Consider the following 20902-nt stretch of genomic DNA (forward strand, 5'->3'; position numbering starts at 1 on the left):
ATATGCTCGCATACCGCTTCCATTTGGGCCCAGTGCTCATCGCTGGCCATGAAACAGTTACTTTCTTCATCTCAACCAATCCCAGTCTCGGGTTTAGAAGGCAAACCACGACGATTGGAAAACACATTCCATTTCTTCTTGAACCTCTACAATCTTGACTGGCACTGGCCTCTGGTGACTTGTATTTCAAAATGTTCCCTCAAATATACGGCCAGCATATTGTAATTCTAGTCATTTGTCTTGTGATTGTCCCATTTTTTGTTTGCTTCCAATCAACATATGTGGTGATGAAGTTGAAATCCATGGTAGAAGTCCGTTGCAATTTCTCATTCATTTGCCGCATATAAGAGCAGAAATTTGGCCATTGTTATGCACATCGGCATGTAAATGTCACTAGTTTGAACCCAAAAAAAAAAACAGAATATCATAAAAGTTCTCAGTGCTTTACATGCTGATTGTAGTTGTCTATATACAGTTAGTAGTTATTTGAACCACTGGATGAGTTGGAAGAGCAATAGGATGTGCAGCTAGTAGGAGAGGCTTCAAATCGCAAAATTTGTTTAGTAATACACCATGAATGAATATATGACACTGATAAAGGTTAGAGGGATTTACAAAGGGAGTCAATTTTGCACTTAGCTATGTTCATGGGTTGAATGACTAATGCATTGCAAGCCAAACAAGTGTAGATTCAACAAATACAACGGAGTTTAAAATACCTATAAGGAAAACAGGTGCAACAGTGCTACCACAAATAACTTGAGAAGTACTAATTACTGGACTCTAGAACCAGTTAAGATAACAATTTTTGTAATATCAACATTGCATATCCGTCTTTTGAACAAAGTCACACACCAATAGCTGTTCAAGCTTAAGAATGTATAGAACAAAGGAAGATTATTTTTAAATCCATGGACAACTTTTTTGTTATGAGTGTAAGCACAAATGGATGAATAAAGTGTTACACATATTGGAACAGTCATATAATTAAGTAAACAAATGCGTGACTTAGTGCTTTTTCAATTTCAGTTAAGTTAGGAATTTTAACTTAAATGTACAGGGACAAATATATAAATCTGAAATATTTTTTTTAAAAAATTGTATGATAGTGCTATTACCAAACCAATAGATAATTGTTGCATCTATATTTTCAGCCCTATAAATGTAATTTATGAGTTTGTCGTCTCTTAATTTGTGCTTAAAATTATAGCATACTAAGCGCAAATAAGAGTGAAATTACAAACAGTCATGGTCATCCCAATCACATCCATTTACAGTTTAAATAATTACCACTACAGAGTAGCCTTCAATTTATAAAAAATTTAGACAAGCAAACAAACCCTGGTTCTGGAGATAAAAAACAGAGCAGCAATATACAACTTATAATCATGTCTTAATAACTGTGCAAAAATGGAATATAGTGTGCAATTCATACAATTGACCAACTCAATACAACCATACCGCAACAAAAGATAGAGGTATTAGTGGATTGCTATAGGTTTGCCAAGAATACATCATCAAAATAATAACACATAACAACTCTTTCATGGACCATTGGGTTGGCATTAGTTGGATAAAAAGTTAAATTCCAGTGAAGCTAAAAAAATTCCTCTTGGCAGGTGTAGAAGGGGAAGACATGTTGACAACGGAAAAATTAAAATTGAAAGAACAAGGAAATACCTTGGATGTCACCAAAATTTGTCACTGATAAACTCTTATTTACCTCTGTAGATTAGCCTGGAGTCACGGATGAAGGCAGCACGATTTCTAACTCATCAATAGTTTGCCGTGAATCCTACAAATAAGTTGTTCGTTCGACACCATGCCCTTGCCTAGGCCCCAATGGGATGAGATGTAGATCTGGTTTGTGATTATTTGGTGGAGAGAGACGAGGAAATTTGAAGAGTAAAAGCGAAGGTCGGGTGGTTGGCTAACATGAGTAAAGCCTTGTGCAGCTTTGTCGACTTAAACAAAGGGCAGACAGAAAAGGACAAAATTAACAGCTAGTAATTTTGAGCCGTTCATCTAATATGTACGTGGAATGAAACTACACCATGCTACTTGCGTGGAAAGAGTAGAGATAAAATTAGCCCAAAATACATTTGCTGTTCTATTTAACCTATCCAAACAGGTATAGGTGCATTATCACTAATAAATTCAAATTTTAGCCGGCCAAACGTACTCAGTTTTATTTTTGGTGGATTTTTAGTTGATGGATTGTATAAAATAAATCTCGATCCTACTTTTTCACAATCCCTTTCCCTGCTTATGAATATTAATGTTTGTACCAAAAGCAGTCAGAATAATAAAATTTCATCATTGCTGTGGCATAAACGTTTAAGTCATATATCTAAAGATCGGCTTGAGCGGCTTGTAAAAGATGAAATTTTACCAACTGTTGATTTTATAAATTTAGGTACTTATATAGATTGCATTAAGGGCAAGCAAACTAAAAGTACCATGAAAAAAGCCACTACAAGTTTAGGGTTGTTTGAAGAGATACATACAGATATTTATGGGTCCTTTCTTCATTGTATAAGTGGTGAAAAAAACTTTACCACCCTTATTGATAATTTTTGACGTTCTGACTATCTTTATCTAATTAAGGAAAATTTTGATGCATTGTATATGTTTCAAAATTTTAAGGTAGAGGCTGAAAATCAATTAGATACGGAAATAAAAGTTATAAGATTTGATAGGGATGGTGAGTATTATCGTAAATATGATGAAACTGATTATAGTTTAGGACCATTTGTTAGATTTCTTCATAATAATAAAATTATTGCTCAATATACTATACCTTGGATGCCACAGTAGAATGGTGTAGCTTAAAGGCATAATCGAATCTTACTAGGTATGGCTCAAAACATGGTTAGTGACACAACTCTTTCTAAACTTTTGTACAACGAAACCCTTAGGACTACCATGTATATTTTGAAATCCCTTATGAACTATGGCTTGGTAGGAAACTGATTTTAAATCATGTATATGTTGGGGTTGTTCAACTAAAGCAAAAAGATATATAATCCATATGAAAGAAAATTGGATCCAAAGACCATTAGTTGTTATTTTATTGGTGATCTAGAAAGGTCTAAAGGTTATCAATTCTATTGTCCTAATCATTATAATAGAATAATGAAATTGAATAATGATAGATTTCTTGAAAATGAGAATTTTAGTAAGAGTGTGATAAAAAGGATTTGGAGTCAATTCTAGAATCAAAGGAAATTTTTAAAACATCACATCCTGACGACAATAACGATGCCATTATTTTCACATATACATGATCTAATGATCACCAGATTCTATAGAATTCAAATATAACAAAAACCAATGCAGTTTCATATGACTATTTTAGTGTATCTACAAGTTGGCATAGATTAATATCTATTGACCTTTTTACAAGCCATATGTAGTAGTGCATCAAATGAATATAAGGATGTTATGGAAAATGAAATGGCACCTATGCAGGCTAATTAAGATTGAAAACTGGATGAATTGCCTAAGGGTGTCATACCTATTCAATGTAAATAGATATTTAAAACCAAACAAGACTCAAAAGATAATATTAACCATTACAAAGACTGATCAATAGCCAAAGGGTTCACTCAAAGAGAAGGTATAGACTATAATGAAACATTCTTTCCAATATCCCAAAAAGGATTTGTTACTTCACTATAATTTAGAGCTACATCAAATGGACATAAAAATGACATTCTTGAATGAAAATCTAAATGAAATTGGAAGGGTTTGAGGAGGAAGGTAAAGAATAGTTAGTATGTAAGTTCAAAAGATCCATATATAGACTTAAATAGGTATCCTGCCAATGGTATCTTAAGTTTCATGATACCATTACATTCTTTGAATTTCAAGAAAATAAACTTGATAGTTGTGTATATCTAAAAGTTAGTAGGAGCAAATTCATATTTTTGATCTTGTATATTGATGATGTACTGCTTGATACTAATGCATTAAGTTTATTATGTGAAACTAAAAGGTTTCTTTTTGAGAACTTTGAAATGAAAGATATTAGGATGCATCTTTTGTATTTGGCAGTGATAGCAGCATAGATAGATCTCAGAAAATTCTTGGCTTATCTCAAAAATCTTATATAACAAAAGTTCTTGAAAGGTTCCAAATACAAACCTATTGAACAACCCCATACCCCAATATTAAGGGTGATAATTTGAGTCAAATTTAGTGTTCTCAAAATGATATTGAGAGAAGTGAAATGGAAGCAGTACCATATGTCTTGGCTGTAGGAAGCTTATTGTATGCTCAAATTTGTATGTACCTTGCTATAAGTTTGTAGTTGGAATGCTTGAAAAATTTTAAAATAATCTAGGATCTGATCATTGGCTTGTAGCTAAAAAAGTGTTGCAACATCTTTAAGGTATCAAAGATTTAATACTTACCTATAAGCACAGTGATCAGTTTGAAATTGTTGGGTACTAGGATTCGAATTTTATAGGATATGTTAATAGTATGAAATCTACTTCTGGATAAGTTTTGATACTTTTCGGTAGAGTTGTATGATGGAAAAGTGTGAAATAAATTATAATTTCTTCTTTCACAATAGAAGCAAACTTTATAACTTGTCATGAGGCTACATCTCAAGCCATTTGATTGTGAAATTTTATTTAAGAATTTTAGACTGTGAATTTTATATCCTGGCCTACTATGACATATTATGATAAATCTACAGCTATATTTTTCTCAAAAAATAACAAGTGCTCTAGTAAATTTAAAGACATTGAATTGAAATTTCATGTTGTTCAAGAAAAAATTCAATAATTAATCAACATCCTCATGTTGTATCATGTATTTTTCTGTATTTTATGTGGTCCTGTATTGGGCACATTTTAAATTTTCAAAAATTAGGCAGAATAGAATATATATATATACACCATTAATGAACATTCTTGTTGTAGTTCTTCATTTCTTCTTCAATTAATTAATCAACATCTACCTATTAAAATTGTGATATATGGAAGGGGACATGTTTGTCAATTGACATATCATTGCCATAATCTATTTTGATAATAGTGTTGGATAAATATATTTTTTGTTGTGACCACTTATTTTGTTTACTGATTTTGTACTATCATAATTTACGTGGTCATTTATCCAAAGGGGAGAATGTTGGAATATTATCGTGTCCTACATGACCACAGATAGTGTTCCAAAATTTATTAATTATCTCATTAATTTATATGAGATAAATAATTACATAAATAGATTTATATTGGTAGTTACAGAAGCCTGAGAGTAGACAATTAGAGAAAATAGGAAGTCCCATATTCGTTTTATGTGGGCGTATTATTTGATAATTATTATTGTACTTTATCTAATAATTATAGTAATTATTAATCTATATCATATCATTATGTTTAACAAACAAAGGATGATATATTTGAAAAATATTAGAGTCTATAATTATTCCAAAATGGGAGGGATTACAAGCTCTATAAATATCCTATAGGTTCTTAGTCCTTCTCACCACTCTGATATACGTTGTTTTATCCATCACAAAATAACATAATAGGAGAGTTAGGTAAGAAAAGACTAGATAGTTTCAAGTTTATAGATTAACTTTGGTGGTTAGTGGCTTGGTGATTAAAGGCTATGCAGTTCTTCCTAAAGAATATATTCGATGTCTCAAGGTATGTCAATCTAACATTTGCTCCTAAATTTGATTTATAAATAATGCCAGCGATCCTACTCTTAAGTCTAACAGTAGTCTCCACAAAAAGCCCTAGGTGATAGTATCATGATACATGGGCAGGCCAACAATGGCTCGAGTAATCGAGGAGTTGAGGATCACGTGCACGCCCTAAGTGGACCCATTACTAGGGCTCGCGCAAAGAAACTTCGTGAGCAACTCAATGTACTTATTCAGGCCATACACAAGTCTTTTGAAGGACTCATACACTCAAGTGAAGGTGGTCGCGGTCCGATAATGAGCATTGAAACTACACCTGAGGATTAGGGTTTTTGCCAAACCCTAATTTTCGTTTTAGCATCATAGTTAGTTATTTCCACATTAGTTGATTAGATTGAATAACTGGCTAAGTGCATATTGTACGTAGAATCGCCAAGGGTAGGATTGCTAATTTACTCATTATTATTTGCTAGAGTGGGCTGCCTAGGAAGGAAAGCCCACGTGAGGCCCAACCCGTCGGGGGCCCATATCCACTGCACCCTTAGTCCATTTTCTTACTAGATTAGGTTTTTGACTTGTAGCCTATATAAGGCACCATATTACATCATTAAAGAGTAGACACTTTTATCATACAAAATCTAGTGTGAGAATTTTCTCCATAGCTTTCGAGCAACCCTTGAACAACTTAGAGTTTTACTCGAGTGTTCTTGTTTGGCTTATCAATTCAAGAACCACACTTGAATTGTGGCGCCTTCTACACTTGCCTGAGGTTCGCTAATTCGTTTGATTACGGGTTGAGATAATATCAACAAGTTCGTAGCCATGGGGATTAGAGGGGTTGTAGGGTTTCCACTACTACCGTTGCTTGCGTTCGAAGTCAAATCCAACAAGTGATCTTGGGTCGCGAATCTTCTCACCAACGAGATTGATATCAGCTGACATCAGAGCTAGCTTGTTGGTAACATCGTTTATCCCTCTTTTGTGTCTTAATTCGTGCCTTAATTCGTATCTGTCTCGGTAGCGCAAAAAAAAAAAAAAAATTTTTGTGCACGTTACATTCTGGCCGCGAGTTCCTGGCATCGAGTTTCCTTTGTTTTCAAGTCTGGTCGTCATTGTTTGTTTCTGTTTTGTTGTCGCCTTCAATTTCTGGAATTCCTAGGAGTCACTTGTGTGGTGTCTGGGTCATTTGTGTGTTCCATCGTTGTTAACAAAAAGAAAAAGAAAAAAAACCGCTGGTGTCTTAGTTGTCGCATCCTTATTGCTGTTTTCTATTGACTCGTGGGCAATCTGTCTGTGTCTTGTTTATTGTTAATTCTATTGAGTCTTGTGCGAAATCTGTTCGTGTCTTGCTGTCTTTGTTTCCACCGTTTGTGTCCAGCAAATTGAGGTGTCAGTTAGTGTTGATCATTGTGCCAAAGACGCGCAACAAAGCATTGAGTCGTTCAAATTTCAGTCTTGCCGCACTTAACATTATCTTTTGCATGGCCCAATCTGACCGAATTGTCTCTTAATTGTTGTGCCTGTCTCTTGTTCAACATCTTGTTGTTGTCGTCAGTAAGTCCCAACCTGAGTTAAAAAAAAAAACAAAACAAAACAAAACAGAAGCAATACTAGAAGGGGAAAAAAAAATTACAGCCGCAGGGACTTCCTCTTGTTTCTTCATAGCTTGTCTTGTGGTATTGTGCGCAAATCTGTCCAGAAATTTCGCTCACTAGTTGGCTCTAGTTTCTGTCCAGCTTCTGGTTTAATGCGTGTGGGGTCTTGTGTTGTTTGAGTCATGTCCAAACAACCCAAACAAAAAAAAAATGAGAGGGGGGTCAGTAGCTAATCTTTCTCCTTGTTTGTTCCGCTGCTGTCCGCAATTTCCAGGCTGTGTGCTTCGTGTCTTGCATTCGTTTCAGATTTGTGTCACCACGTTTTGTGCCTGGCTATTGTTTATTGTTGTCCGGACTCTTTGTCTTTGCTGATTATCGTGTCTTGCCCAGAAAACAGAAGGGAAAGAAAAAAAAAGGGGAAAGAGAGTCACATACCTTATTGTGTCGTTGCTGGAATTTACTTTGTGGGGGCTGCCGAACCTGATTTGCTTGAACCTTGAGCTTTTGTGTTGTGCCTTGCAATCTTGGATACCAAAATAGATTTTGGGCAATTCTTGAGCTCCCTGGACGAAAGCCTTGATGCTCTTGGATCAACCAAGACTGATGTGTTGATTTTGATCGAGGGCTTTTGAAACTTGGGAAGGAAACTTATTTCTTTCTTGGCAATCTTGTACCTTGAACCAGAAAAAAAAAAGAAAAAAACAAATCAATCAATTCCTTGGGACTGAATCTGAGTTCTTGAGACATAGATTAGAGAGCTGCAACAAAAAAAAAAAAAAGAAACAAGAGACAAGCTTGGCTCCAAGTCTCCTAGTTCGGATACAAGTCCCGCTCTCAAAACGCCTCTACTCCTAACACCTTTTGGATTGAGGACAGCCAAGGAAATTCAGAAATCAAGCCCAAGCCTTCCTAACTACCCTCAACCTTACCACATCAGACATTAACCAGCCGCACCACACCTTGAATCCTAAACCGCCACCCTACAAATCAGTTCCTAAACAAAAACCACCGCCCACTAGCACTTGTTTCCCACTTTGGCTACAGCACCTTGTGCCCCGTTGTCAGTTACTATCAAGGGCCAACCGACCCCTTCTTGAGCACCCCACATAGAACCAACACCTCTTAAAACCCCCAGCGTAAGCCAAGGCAGTAGTAACACGAGGTGCCAGCACGCAAGAGTCAAAAATGTCTTGTCTAGGCTTCGTAAAGGTCAGCCCTGAGTCGTTTATTGAGTCCATGTAAGTCTTGAGTCACTTAGTGAGTCTTTCATTTTCTCTCATTCGACTGCTAAGCATTTGGTGACCTTGGTTGGTAAGCTGACCAAGAACTCCAGCAAGGCAAAATAAATAATTTCCTTGTCGGTTAGAGCCTTGAGCGTCATTCTTAATTTTTTTGTAGCTTTGTGTCAAGTCTTTTCCCAATTTTTATTCTTGAATATATTCTACCACTCCATTCTTAGTGTCTTAATTTTGTTTTCCAAGAAAATCTCCACTCTTACGAACCTCAAATTCTAGAGTGAACTTGATTTTTAAGCTAATTTTGAGCACTTGAGGAATTCTAATTTCTTCAAGGTTGTGCAAGGGGCTGTGAGAAATTGTGGTGAGCTCATTAGAGTGATCTGAGTGACTATACACGAGTGTGAGAGTATACACTTAGGGAGTGAAGTGAAAAAAAAGGAAAGGGAGACAAACGTGTCTTTCCCCTTTTTTCCCTTTCTTTGCTACTAACCCTTGCAGGTACACTTGAGACTTCATGTCTAGTGGCAACGAAGGAGCATCTCGTCCTATGGATTTTGAACAAATGATGGAGCAAATGGAGAGGCGCTTCCAACGCATGCTAGAACCCATTCAAGATGAGTTGCTGCAGCTCCGGGCGTCTGGAACACCAAAGACGTCTAGGTCCACGCGAAGGTGAAAGGCCGTGGAAGAATCCGATAGTTCCAACAATGATGACGATGACGGAGAACCTCGCGTTCGCCCAAGGCAAAGGAGCCAACCTGGACCTACTGATGTGTTCAAGGGAATCAAGATGCAAATCCCTGAATTCAAAGGACGGTCCGATCCCGAGGTCTTTCTCGAATGGTTATCCAAGATCGAAATGGTCTTTTCTTGCCAAAATTACATCGAGGTGCAAAAGGTGCAATTGGCAACCATGAAATTCACTGAATACGCTGTGATTTGGTGCGACCAAATCAAGAAGTCTAGAAGGAGAAATGGGATCCCTGAACTCGTTCCATGGCCCGAGTTTCGAGCCATGATGCGCACCCGCTTTGTGCCTGGACATTACACTAGGGATTTGTACCACCGACTACAAACTTTAGTCCAAGGCAACCGGAGTGTGGATGAGTACCACAAAGAGATGGAGATCCTGATGCTTAGAGCAGATGTACAAGAGGACCCCGAAACCACCATGGCCAGGTTCTTGAACGGGTTAAGACCCGATATTGCTGAACGAGTGGAGCTCCAACACTACATGGAGTTGCATGAGCTTGTCGACAAGGCCATTAAGGTCGAGCAAAGGCTCAAGAGGAGGGGTACTAGTCGATCGAATTTCAGCAATACCACCTACCCTACCAACCGGCCATTCTAACCATGAAATGATTCTCGGTCTTCATCAAATGCGCCTACACCCAAGCCAAGATTTGAGGGAGGTAAGGGGGGCAATTCTAGTGTTAGTAAACCAACCACTTCTACTCCAAAATTTGAGGAGCCTAAGGCACAAACTAGAGCTCGTGATACTCGATGCTTCAAATGCCAAGGTAGAGGCCATATTGCTAGTCAATGTCCCAATCATAGGACTATGGTTATGATGCAAAATGGCGAGATCGTGAGCGAGGACGAAGCCGAGTACAAAGGCATGCCACCCCTTGAAGGAGGTAGCTAGTGATGGTGAGTCACCAAATGAAGAGGAGTTTAGTGCACCCGAGGGTCACTTTGGGACCGCCTTGGTTGCAAGGAGAGCATTAACTGCACGTGTTAAGGAGGACGAGCTTCAACGGGAGAACATCTTCTACACTAGATGTTTCGTCAATCAAGCACTTTGTAGTGTGATTATTGATAGTGGGAACTGTACAAATGTAGTTAGTTCACTCATGGTGGACAACTTGAAACTGCCTACGAGGGATCACCCACGCCCCTACAAACTCCAATAGCTCAATAATTCTAGGGAGGTTCGAATAACCAAACAGGTTCTTGTATCCTTCCAAATTCATAAATACTCTGATGAAGTATTATGTGATGTTGTACCTATGCAGGCTAGTCACATTATACTAGGTAGGCCGTGGCAGTTTGACAGGCAGGTAACTTTTGATGGTGTGACTAACAAGTATAGCTTCTTGTACAATAGTAAGAAAGTCACCCTAGCTCCCCTTTCCCCAAAACAAGTGCACGAGAACCAATTGAAATTGCAACAAGAGTTTGAGAAGTATAGTGCAAAAGGGAAAGAAAATGAGAGAGCCGAGGCAAAAAAAGAGGGGAAAAAGGCTATAGATAACTCGGCAAGTGAGATAAAAATCGAGGGAAAACAAATGCTCCTGATAAAAGCCAAGAAAGTGAAGAAGTTACTGAGAGATGAGTAGCCACTTCTTATGCTTGTTAGCAAGGAAGTAGCCCTGAATGTGCATGAACTTGATACTGATATACCTCTCGAGGTTAAGTCTCTTTTACAGGAGTACACTGATGTCTTCCCCGAGGACGTGCCAAGTGGATTGCCACCACTTAGGGGCATTGAGCATCAAATTGACTTCATCCCTGGAGCTTCATTGCCAAATCGCCCAGCATACAAGAGCAACCTGGAGGAGACTAAAGAGTTGCAAAGGCAAGTGGATGAGTTGCTTGGCAAAGGATGGGCACATGAGAGTTTAAACCCGTGTGCTGTTCCAGTCATTCTAGTGCCCAAGAAAGATGGTACGTGGAGAATGTGTACCGATTGCAGAGCCGTAAATGCCATCACGGTAAAGTATCACCACCATATACCTCGCTTAGATGACATGCTTGATGAGTTACATGGGGTTGTGTTCTTTACCAAAATTGATCTCAAAAGTGGGTACCATCAAATTAGGATTAAGGAGGGGGATGAAGGGAAAACTACCTTCAAAACTAAGTATGGCTTGTATGAGTGGTTAGTGATGTCTTTTGGGCTAACTAATGCACCTAGTACCTTCATGAGATTAATGAATCATGTTCTGCGTCCGTTCTTAGGAAAATTTGTGGTAGTTTACTTTGACGATATCCTAATTTATAGCAAATCTTATGATGAAGACCTAGAGTATATTAGGGCTGTTATGAATGTACTTCGAAGAGAGAAGCTCTATGCCAAACTCAAGAAGTGCAATTTTTGCACTAACGAGCTTGTGTTCCTAGGGTTTGTTATAAGTGCGCAGGGAATGAAGGTGGATGATCAAAAGGTGAAAGCTATTCAAGAGTGACCAACACCAAGGTCTGTAGGTGACGTTCGAAGCTTCCATGGCCTTGCGGGTTTCTATAGGAGATTCGTGAGGGACTTTAGCACTATTGCTGCACCCTTGACCGAGTTGATCAAGAAGAATGAGAACTTCCATTGGGGAGATTCTCAAGAACAAGTCTTTCGCGCTTTAAAGCACAAACTCACATATGCACCTGTACTTGCTTCACCTGACTTTTCTAAAACATTTGAAATTGATTGTGATGCTTCAGGTATTGGAGTTGGAGCTGTGTTGAACCAAGGAGGAAGACCTATTGCCTACTTTAGTGAGAAACTCAATGGGGCTGCACTGAACTACTCAACTTATGATAAAGAGTTGTACGCCCTCATTCGAGCACTACAAGTTTGGCAATGCTACTTAAGGCCTAAGAAATTCGTGATACACACTGATTATGAGTCCCTTAAATACCTTAAGGCCCAGCACACCTTGAGCAACAAGCATGCAAGGTGGATCACATTCGTGGAGTCCTTTCCGTACGTGATTAAATACAAGGCTGGTAAGTCTAATGTGGTTGCGGATGCACTCTCACGAAGTTACTCTCTACTCACTTCCTTAGATGCTAAGTTGTTAGAGTTTGAGCTTATTAAAGACATCTATGCACAAGATAGTGATTTCGGTGAACTTTACCTTTCTTGCAAACATACTGGGTAAGGTAAATTCTTCATTTCCGATGGTTACTTGTTTTATGCCAATCGGCTTTGCATTCCACATGGATCCATCCGCGAACTTTTGGTACGAGAATCCCATTCGGATGGCCTTATGGGACATTTTGGGGTTGATAAGACTCTTGCCATGCTGCAGGAGCACTTCTATTGGCCGCACATGAGGAGAGATGTTGCACGGGTGGTGAAGCGATGCTTAGCTTGTAAGAAGCTAAATCCAAGGTACACCCGTATGGCCTTTACACCCCGTTACCTATTTCTAGTGCAATATGGGTTGACATTTCTATGAATTTTATACTTGGTTTGTCTAGATCCAAGTATGGCCATGACTCCATTTATGTGGTTGTTGATAGATTCTCTAAAATGGCACATTTCATTGCTTGTCATAAAACGGATGATGCATCTCATATTGCTAATTTGTTCTTTAAAGAGATTGTGAGATTGCATGGCATTCCTAGGACCATTGTATCTGATAGAGATGTTAAATTCCTGAGCTATTTTTGGAAGACACTCTGGTCTAAATTAGGCACCAAATTGCTATTCTCTACTGCTAGCCACCCCCAAACTGATGGTCAAACCGATGTGGTAAATCGTACATTAGGTACCTTGTTGCGTGCCATCATCAAAAGGAACTTGAAATCTTGGGAAGAGTGTTTACCTCATGTTGAGTTTGCTTATAATAGGGCTATCCATTCTACTACCGATTTCTCTCCATTCGAGTGTGTTTATGGTTTTAATCCGCTAACACCACTTGATCTAGTGCCATTACCTAGTAATGAGCGTGCGCATTTGGATGGTAAGAAACGTGCAGAGTTTGTTAAGCAACTGTATGAGAAAGTCAGGGTCAACATTGAGAGGAGAACTGCTCAATATGTGAAGCAAGCCAACAAAGGGCGCCAAAAGTTGATTTTCAAACCCGAGAATTGGGTGTGGTTGCACATGCGCAAGGAACGATTCCCTGTTCAAAGGAGAAATAAATTACACCCACGTGGTGATGGACCGTTTCAGGTGTTGGAGCGCATCAATGACAACGCCTACAAACTTGACCTTCCTGGTGAGTATGGAATTAGTGCTACATTTAATGTCTCTGACTTAGCTCATTTTGATGCAGATGATGTGTTTGATTTGAGGACAAATCCTTCTCAAGATGAGGGGAATGATAGCATCATGGTACGTGGGCAGGTCAACAATGGCTCGAATAATCGAGGAGCTGAGGATCACGTGCACGTTCCAAGTGGACCCATTACTAGGGCTCGCGCAAAGAAACTTCGTGAGCAACTTAATGTACTTATTCAGGCCATACACAAGTTCTTTGAAGGATTCATACACTCAAGTGAAGGTGGTCGCGGTCCGATAATGAGCATTGAAGCTACACCTGAGGATTAGGATTTTTGCCAAACCCTAATTTCCGTTTTAGCATCATAGTTAGTTATTTCCACATTAGTTGATTAGATTGAATAATTGGCTAAGTGCATATTGCACGTAGAATCACCAAGGGTAGGATTGCTAATTTACTCATTATTATTTGCTAGAGTGGGCTGCCTAGGAAGGAAAGCGCATGTGAGGCCCAACCCGTCGGGGGCCCATATCTACTGCACCCTTAGTCCATTTTTTTACTAGATTAGGTTTTTGACTTGTAGCCTATATAAGGCACCATATTACATCATTAAAGGGTAGACACTTTTATCAAAAAAAATCTAGTGTGAGAATTTTCTCCATAGCTTTCGAGCAATCCTTGAACAACTTAGAGTTTTACTCGAGTGTTCTTGTTTGACTTATCAATTCAAGAACCATACTTGAATTGTGGCGCCTTCTACACTTGCCTGAGGTTCGCTAATTCGTTTGATTACGGGTTGAGATAATATCAACAAGTTCGTAGCCATGGGGATTAGAGGGGTCGTAGGGTTTCCACTGCTACTGTTGCTTGCGTTCGAAGTCAAATCCAACAAGTGATCTTGGGTCGCGAATCTTCTCACCAACGAGATTCGTATCACTAGGTGGGATAAGCAATATGTTTGGGATGCTGTGGTTGATAGTAGTTCATAGGTGATTATAGATATACCTGATCCAAAAAACCTCTTACTTCGAGGAACACAAATCAGACTTTATCTAAGGGTACTCATGCTCTTTTATTTTTCAATCATATAAATGGTTTTTGTATCTTAAACTTTCATTCATATGCTTTGGGAAAGAAGATAGGAAGTTCAATTAGTTATTTCTCCTATGTCTTGTGAATGCTTATGTTGGTAGGCAATCAATTCTACTCTATAATTTCAATGTATAAACAATTAAAATAAGATGCGTATAACATCAACGACAATCTGAAAAGATTTTTGTTATTGTAAGAGGATGATAAGTATGACTTTTGAGTCAACCAGGGTCCAGAATTTGATGAAGAACTATTCACAGTCCATTTTCTTCTCTATCTATGTTTGGCTAGAGAAATCAAGAACTATTGAGATACGGACTTTTTCTTTTAAATTTGTTTTCCCTGAAAAGAATAAATCCTCTCTCTCTCTCTCTCTCTCTCTCTCTTCCTCTCTCACATACATACACACACCCCCGTCATAAGTTGATATTGTTACTGCAACATGTTTTTAGATTTCTACCTATATTATTTCATTTTTTTAAATAAAGTAATTCCATTAACTCATCTCATGGTACACAATACCATGAATTTTAGTTTCTTCAGATTTTTATCTGGTGGGACTTTACGTAACCTAGGGTTTTGCTAGATCAAAACCATGGCTGCCCTTCAGCCGTCTGCTGGAGGCCAATTACCTTCATCTCCAACCTTTCAACGAAAATCTTTTTCAAAGTTATTTTCGTCCCAATCATCTTAGCCTATCCTATCAATTAAAACTGCGACTTCAACACATAAAAGATGCAATAGATATTCTATCGCATCCCTATAGAAGTAGGAATATTTTCTAAGAGTAGGCCAAAAATGAAGGAGCTTAGGAAATTCTTTCTATCATTGGATTTAAAGGAGTCAGTGTCTATGGGTTTGTTGGATTCAAGGCATATTCTTATTAGTCTCCATAACGAAGTGGACTTTCACTGTATTTGGTCTCGAAATATCTGGTATATTTTGGGTTTTCCTATGAGAGTTTTCAAGTGGCAAAGAGGTTTCAGTTGCTCCTGTTTGGTTCCAATTGCCGAAGCTTCCGCTACACTATTTCAATAAGAAGGTTCTCTTTCAAATAGTCTCTATGTTGGGAGCTCTGTTATTCGTAGATGCTGCTACTTTGACTACTTTGCATCCAAGTGTAGAGAGGGTATGTGTAGAAATTGATCTGCTTAAGCCGAGGCCTTCTAGACTTTGGATTGGGAATGGTAGTCATGAAAGTTTCTGGCAATATCTTGTCCCAGAAAACATGCCCAAATTCTGATATCATTGTTTTAGACAAGGACATGGAGAGGCCGAATGTCATGTTTTAAATCCAGAGCTTCGGGTACCTAAGGGGGAAGAAAGGCAGCTAGTTTTACAGAATATGCGCACAGAGTACAGGCCAAAGAATCAAGAAAGGGTAATGAAGGTGGGAGTTCGGCCAGTCCTTCTGGGGTTGTTGTGATAGCTATGACAGGATAGAACTTGATAAAAGCAATGACTGCGAGTTCTGGTGTGGCACTGCAAACGGTTCTGCCATCTAATGTTTCAGGGGTTGCAGAAGCAACACAAGAGGTTTTGCCTACCCAGCGGCAGCTTGGTGATATGTTGCAATTTGGTACAAGCAAGGTTCAAACCTTTTAGACACCCATCACGCGAAGTTTAATGACATGCATCATGTGAGGACCCGAAAATTATTTCATCTTTTTTTCTATTTCTTTGAATACATTTTCTTTACTTTGCTTTATTGCCTTAATTTCTTAGATATTTTTATAAGTGAGTTAAGATTTTTAAACATTTTCTCCTATAAGTTAGTGTATGTTAAGTTCGTAATACATTATAGAAGTGGGAACCACTAGTGAGTTGCGTAATAAATTTAGTGGACAAAATGGATATTTTTTAAGAGGGTTTATGTGGTTAGAATTCCTAAGAGTGGATTAGAGTAAAACAATATAGATTACTCATTAGAGACAAAGGAATGACAAAAAGATAAGTTCAAACCCTAAGTCGACAAGTGTCGGACATCTAGCCATCCTTTGACTAAGACAACTTGTGGTCTTATCTTGGAAAATTGGGCAAGAATTCCTTCATTCTTTCTTTCCTCTTGGCCGAACCTTCATGAGAGAAAGGGAGCCGAGAGAAAACCAATTTCTAGTCTTGAATCCTTGCCTTTTTAGTGAACAGACAAGATAGAAACCAAAATCACTCCATAAAACTTTGAAATCCAACTTGGAAGGAAGCTCTTGGTGAAGTCTTGGGAGAGAGAAAGATTTGCAACCCTCTTGATTGGCTTGTTATCTAAGGGGTTCAAGGTATCAAGCTAAGCAACCTTCTTTTCACTCTTATCTTGCCTTTTGTTGGATATATGACTTGATTATGGTGGATTCTAGGGAAAATTTCATGATATGTGTGGTGATTGGAAAAATTCCAGCTTTGAAAGAGAAATTTCAGCCTTGAAATGTTGATTTTAGCTATGTTAAGTACTTGTTGTCTTGCCATGGAGTTTCTCTAGCTTTTGTGTGCACTTGTGACTTCATTGTATGAACTTTTAGCTTTAGTATATAAATTTCAGCTTAGGGTTACATTTTTTTCCAACTTTGATATGGTTATGATTGAGATAGATAATGGTCTATTTTGGGTAGCTTTTGTGGCCTTAAACAAGTGTACTTTATAGCCTATAACTTGTGATTGTGATTGAGGTTGGATTGCTACGAATATAAGTGCTGAATTTGGAAAGGAAAGTTAAGAAATCAAGGGGAAATGCTGTCCGATTGGGAATCATCTTGGTTTCCTTTGATTGTGGAGTGAATGTGTGGCAAATTTGCCTAAGATACTAGGTAAACCTTTAAACTTTACTTATGTGTTGAATTTGAGATGAAATGGAGGGTTTTCATTGGTACTTTTCTCTAATTTGCTGGCTACAGTTGTTGCTTGTTGGCCGTGTGGATAGTGATGTATTTTACCTTATTTTTCTTCAACCTTTTTATGATAAGTTTTGGCCAAAACCTGTTCCAAACATTGGTTGGGACTTTTGTGTGTTAAACTTGAATAAAAGCTGTGAAATTTGGAAAGTGAAAGCCTCATGATTTTGCTTGCTCCATTGTTGAAATTTCTGGTAGGTAGGGCAGCCTTGTACCATGCTATCTTTTAGCTTTAAAACCCTTAGTTTGATAATCTTTTGGACACAATCTTGCTCATTTCACTTGCTAAACCTTGAACAACTATGATGTGTTAAATTGGAGTGAATATCATAACTAAAAGAGGTGCACTACCTTGTTTTTCTTCATTGTTTTGTTGCTGGAAATTTCCCCACGAAACTCTGGGCAGTTTTGGAAAATTGGTTATAACTTCATGTAGAAAAGTTGAAATTAAGTTCTGTTTGTTGCGTTTGAAACTAAATTCAGATTACTTTCTATCGTGAAAATTTCAGAATTTTTGTCAATTCCTATGAATATCTGTGATTTTTCAAACTTGACTGAATTTTCACACCTGTTTTGTTTTTCTACCGGATGAAGTAGTAACTTGAGACTAGAATTTGACTGAATTGTGGTCAGAATCTTACAAATATGTCTTCTAGAAATTGTAATCCTTTGAGTCTATTCTCCAAGTGTATAAAGTTTATAAATTTTGGACTTAAGAAACTTGAGATATGATTTTTCAAATAGCATCGCTCAAAACTGAAAAAAATTCTGTTCTTCAAAAGCTGTTAGTGCTTTCATTTCCAACTTCAAGTAGGAGTGGTAGAACCATATTGAGCTTGGTTTTATGATTGGAGTTGAGATAACTTGGTTGGTATGGAAGTGTTTTCCTTTGAATATAGTAGCTTGGAGTAGTGGATCTCATGGCATTTTACATACTTGATTTTAAGACTTGAAGGTGAGGCCGAAAGTGCTCCTTAGGCAAATACTTAAGGTTGTTGCCGTGGTGAGTGTTCCAATCGCATGTTCCATGCTTATTGCTGCTAGAAATTTGCTAGACTTGATTTAACATTTCATAGGCGAGTGTGTACTTTATCGCGCTTGACCTAATTTGACTAAACACTTGATATTGCATTCATGTATGTCCAAATAATTTGATTTGCATGTGACCTGTATCTTGAATTGGAATACTTGAAATACTTGAAAATGTGACATGCTAGGCATTACTTGTGACTTGGCCATGGCTAGGTGAGTGTGTCCTTATTCGCACTCTATCTCCATGAGATTGAAATAATTGATCCTGCGTACGGAGTTGCATGTCTATGTGCATGGTTGTAGACCGGCTGCATTCCTCTTGCAGCGGTTGAACTAAGCCCTTGGACCTTTACCCGATATGTTGGGTAAGTGAAAACTTGGGTTACTCATGCGTATGCGTGAATGTAGGTTGGTAACGGCTGAACTGAGCCCTCGTTGAACCTCTTTCTTGAGACCAGTTTCAGAGCAGTCGGGTAAGCCTGGCAACCTTGGGTAAAGGACAAAGTTCCTAATCTGTTTACTCTTGATTGAAATTCGTGACCTGAACTCTGATATTTCTAAATACAGAGCGTTAAGTGATAACTAACGTCTTCAATCATTACCTGCGTGAGTGTTGGATAACAACAACGACTCCACTCCTGAATACTTAAATACTTGGGGCTCTAAATAATATCTTGAATATCTGAATATCTGGGGCTATAGCCCAACCCAAGGCTAGTTGGTCGAATCGAGCTGATAAGGGGTTGGTCGAGGAGATCGACGAACCTTGGGTACTTCTTTGACGTTCGGGCCCAGTAAGGGAATGATCAGTGGACGGAGATTGACATTTAGTGGTGATCTATGGACATTATAATTTCCTGGTTGACAGAGAGTCAACAGACCTCGGACAAGCTACTGTGGAACCTGTTCCTGAGAGCGAACTATATCTTTTGACATGAACGTGTTCTTTATCGTATACTTTTACATGATCTATATGATTACCTGCATTACGATACACTATGCCATGATCAATATGAGCATGACTAGTTTTCTGATATCCTGTGAATGATATCATGCCTGCTAGTTTACTTGCCTGTTTTCGTGGAACGTCACTAGGCTTTTAACTCATTCCATGAATTTGTTTTCCTTACAAGAATGAGAATGTAAGAGTGGAAATTGGAAAAGGCCTAGATTTCATCTAAGTTTGTTAGTTGCTTATGTGAGCACTCCATCTAGCTGGCTTGTTTGGTTTGATTTTTGCAAGTTTGACTCCTTGGCTATATTTATAGATTGTGTGGGTATTGGAGGTCCATGAGTGTACACATTGAAGGTTGTAATTGATATCGCTTTTATTATTGAGGTTATTATTTATAAATTTTATGATGCGTGACTAAGGTCTGGTGAGAGTTGGACAGGCGGTCCACCAAACCCTTGGGTACGCCTTAGGGGAAGATGGGGTTATCACAGGTGATATCAGAGCTGTTTCATGTGGTCTCGGTGTGGGGTGAGCTTGGGTCAAGTTGTGAGGACTTGCAAAAACTCTTCATATTTCCTTAAAAAAATTCCCTTTTATTTTGAATTAATTACTTTATAATAACTTTACTACTCATTTACTCCCTCAATAGTTGGAATAAAGAATAGAATTAAGAGTTTTCCCTTTACTTTTATAGTTAGGGTAAATTAGAGTTTTTGCGCATTTTGGTAATGTGATCACTTGGTGAGGTGTGTGTACTAAATTTGGTGGATAAGCAAGAGTATTAGGTAAGAAAAAAATATGTGATTAGAAGTGTTAATAATAAATGAGCGAAAACACAAGTACGCGAGAGTTGAGGAAAAAATGTTTGAACTGACGTGCACCGTTTGCTACCGATTGAATATACCATTTGAACACTACTTTATTACCTTAATCCCATTATTTTTAATTGAGCTAATTAGCCCTTAATTAACCCTTAAGTGGCCAAAATTCTTGACCAAAGGAAGAGAGAGAAAAGAGAATATTTTGAGATTTAACCATGAAGCGACACTTGGCGGAAATCCAACCAACTTTGACTAAACAAATTTCCTTCCTTCTTATCTTCAAATTTGCTTCATTTCTCCTTCATTTCTTTTCTTGTTGGCCGAGAGTGAGGAGAGAAAAAAGAGAGGAGAAAGTTTGCAACTCCAACCTTGAATCCATCTTTATTTGAGTGAAATCTCAAAAACTAAACCGATTAAACTTACTTTTTGGTATTTGAAAAGCTTGGTGTGGTGAAATTTTGGAAGGGAGTGATTTGTTTTTCACTTGCAAGAAGCTTTTGGGAAGGTATAAGGCCTAAACTTTCTTTTCTTTTGTTTAATCTTGCTAAGTTTAATATAGGAGCTTTTAATCTTGGCTTGCTATGGTTGATTATTTAGTTTTGATGGAGTAGTGGCATGTTTAGGTAGGGTTTGCATCTTTTCAGTTTTGATTAGTGTTTTTTAACTAGTAAATGATGTTATT

The sequence above is a fragment of the Coffea arabica genome, chromosome 10c (genome assembly GCF_036785885.1).
Source record: "Coffea arabica cultivar ET-39 chromosome 10c, Coffea Arabica ET-39 HiFi, whole genome shotgun sequence".
Lineage (NCBI taxonomy): Eukaryota > Viridiplantae > Streptophyta > Magnoliopsida > Gentianales > Rubiaceae > Coffea > Coffea arabica.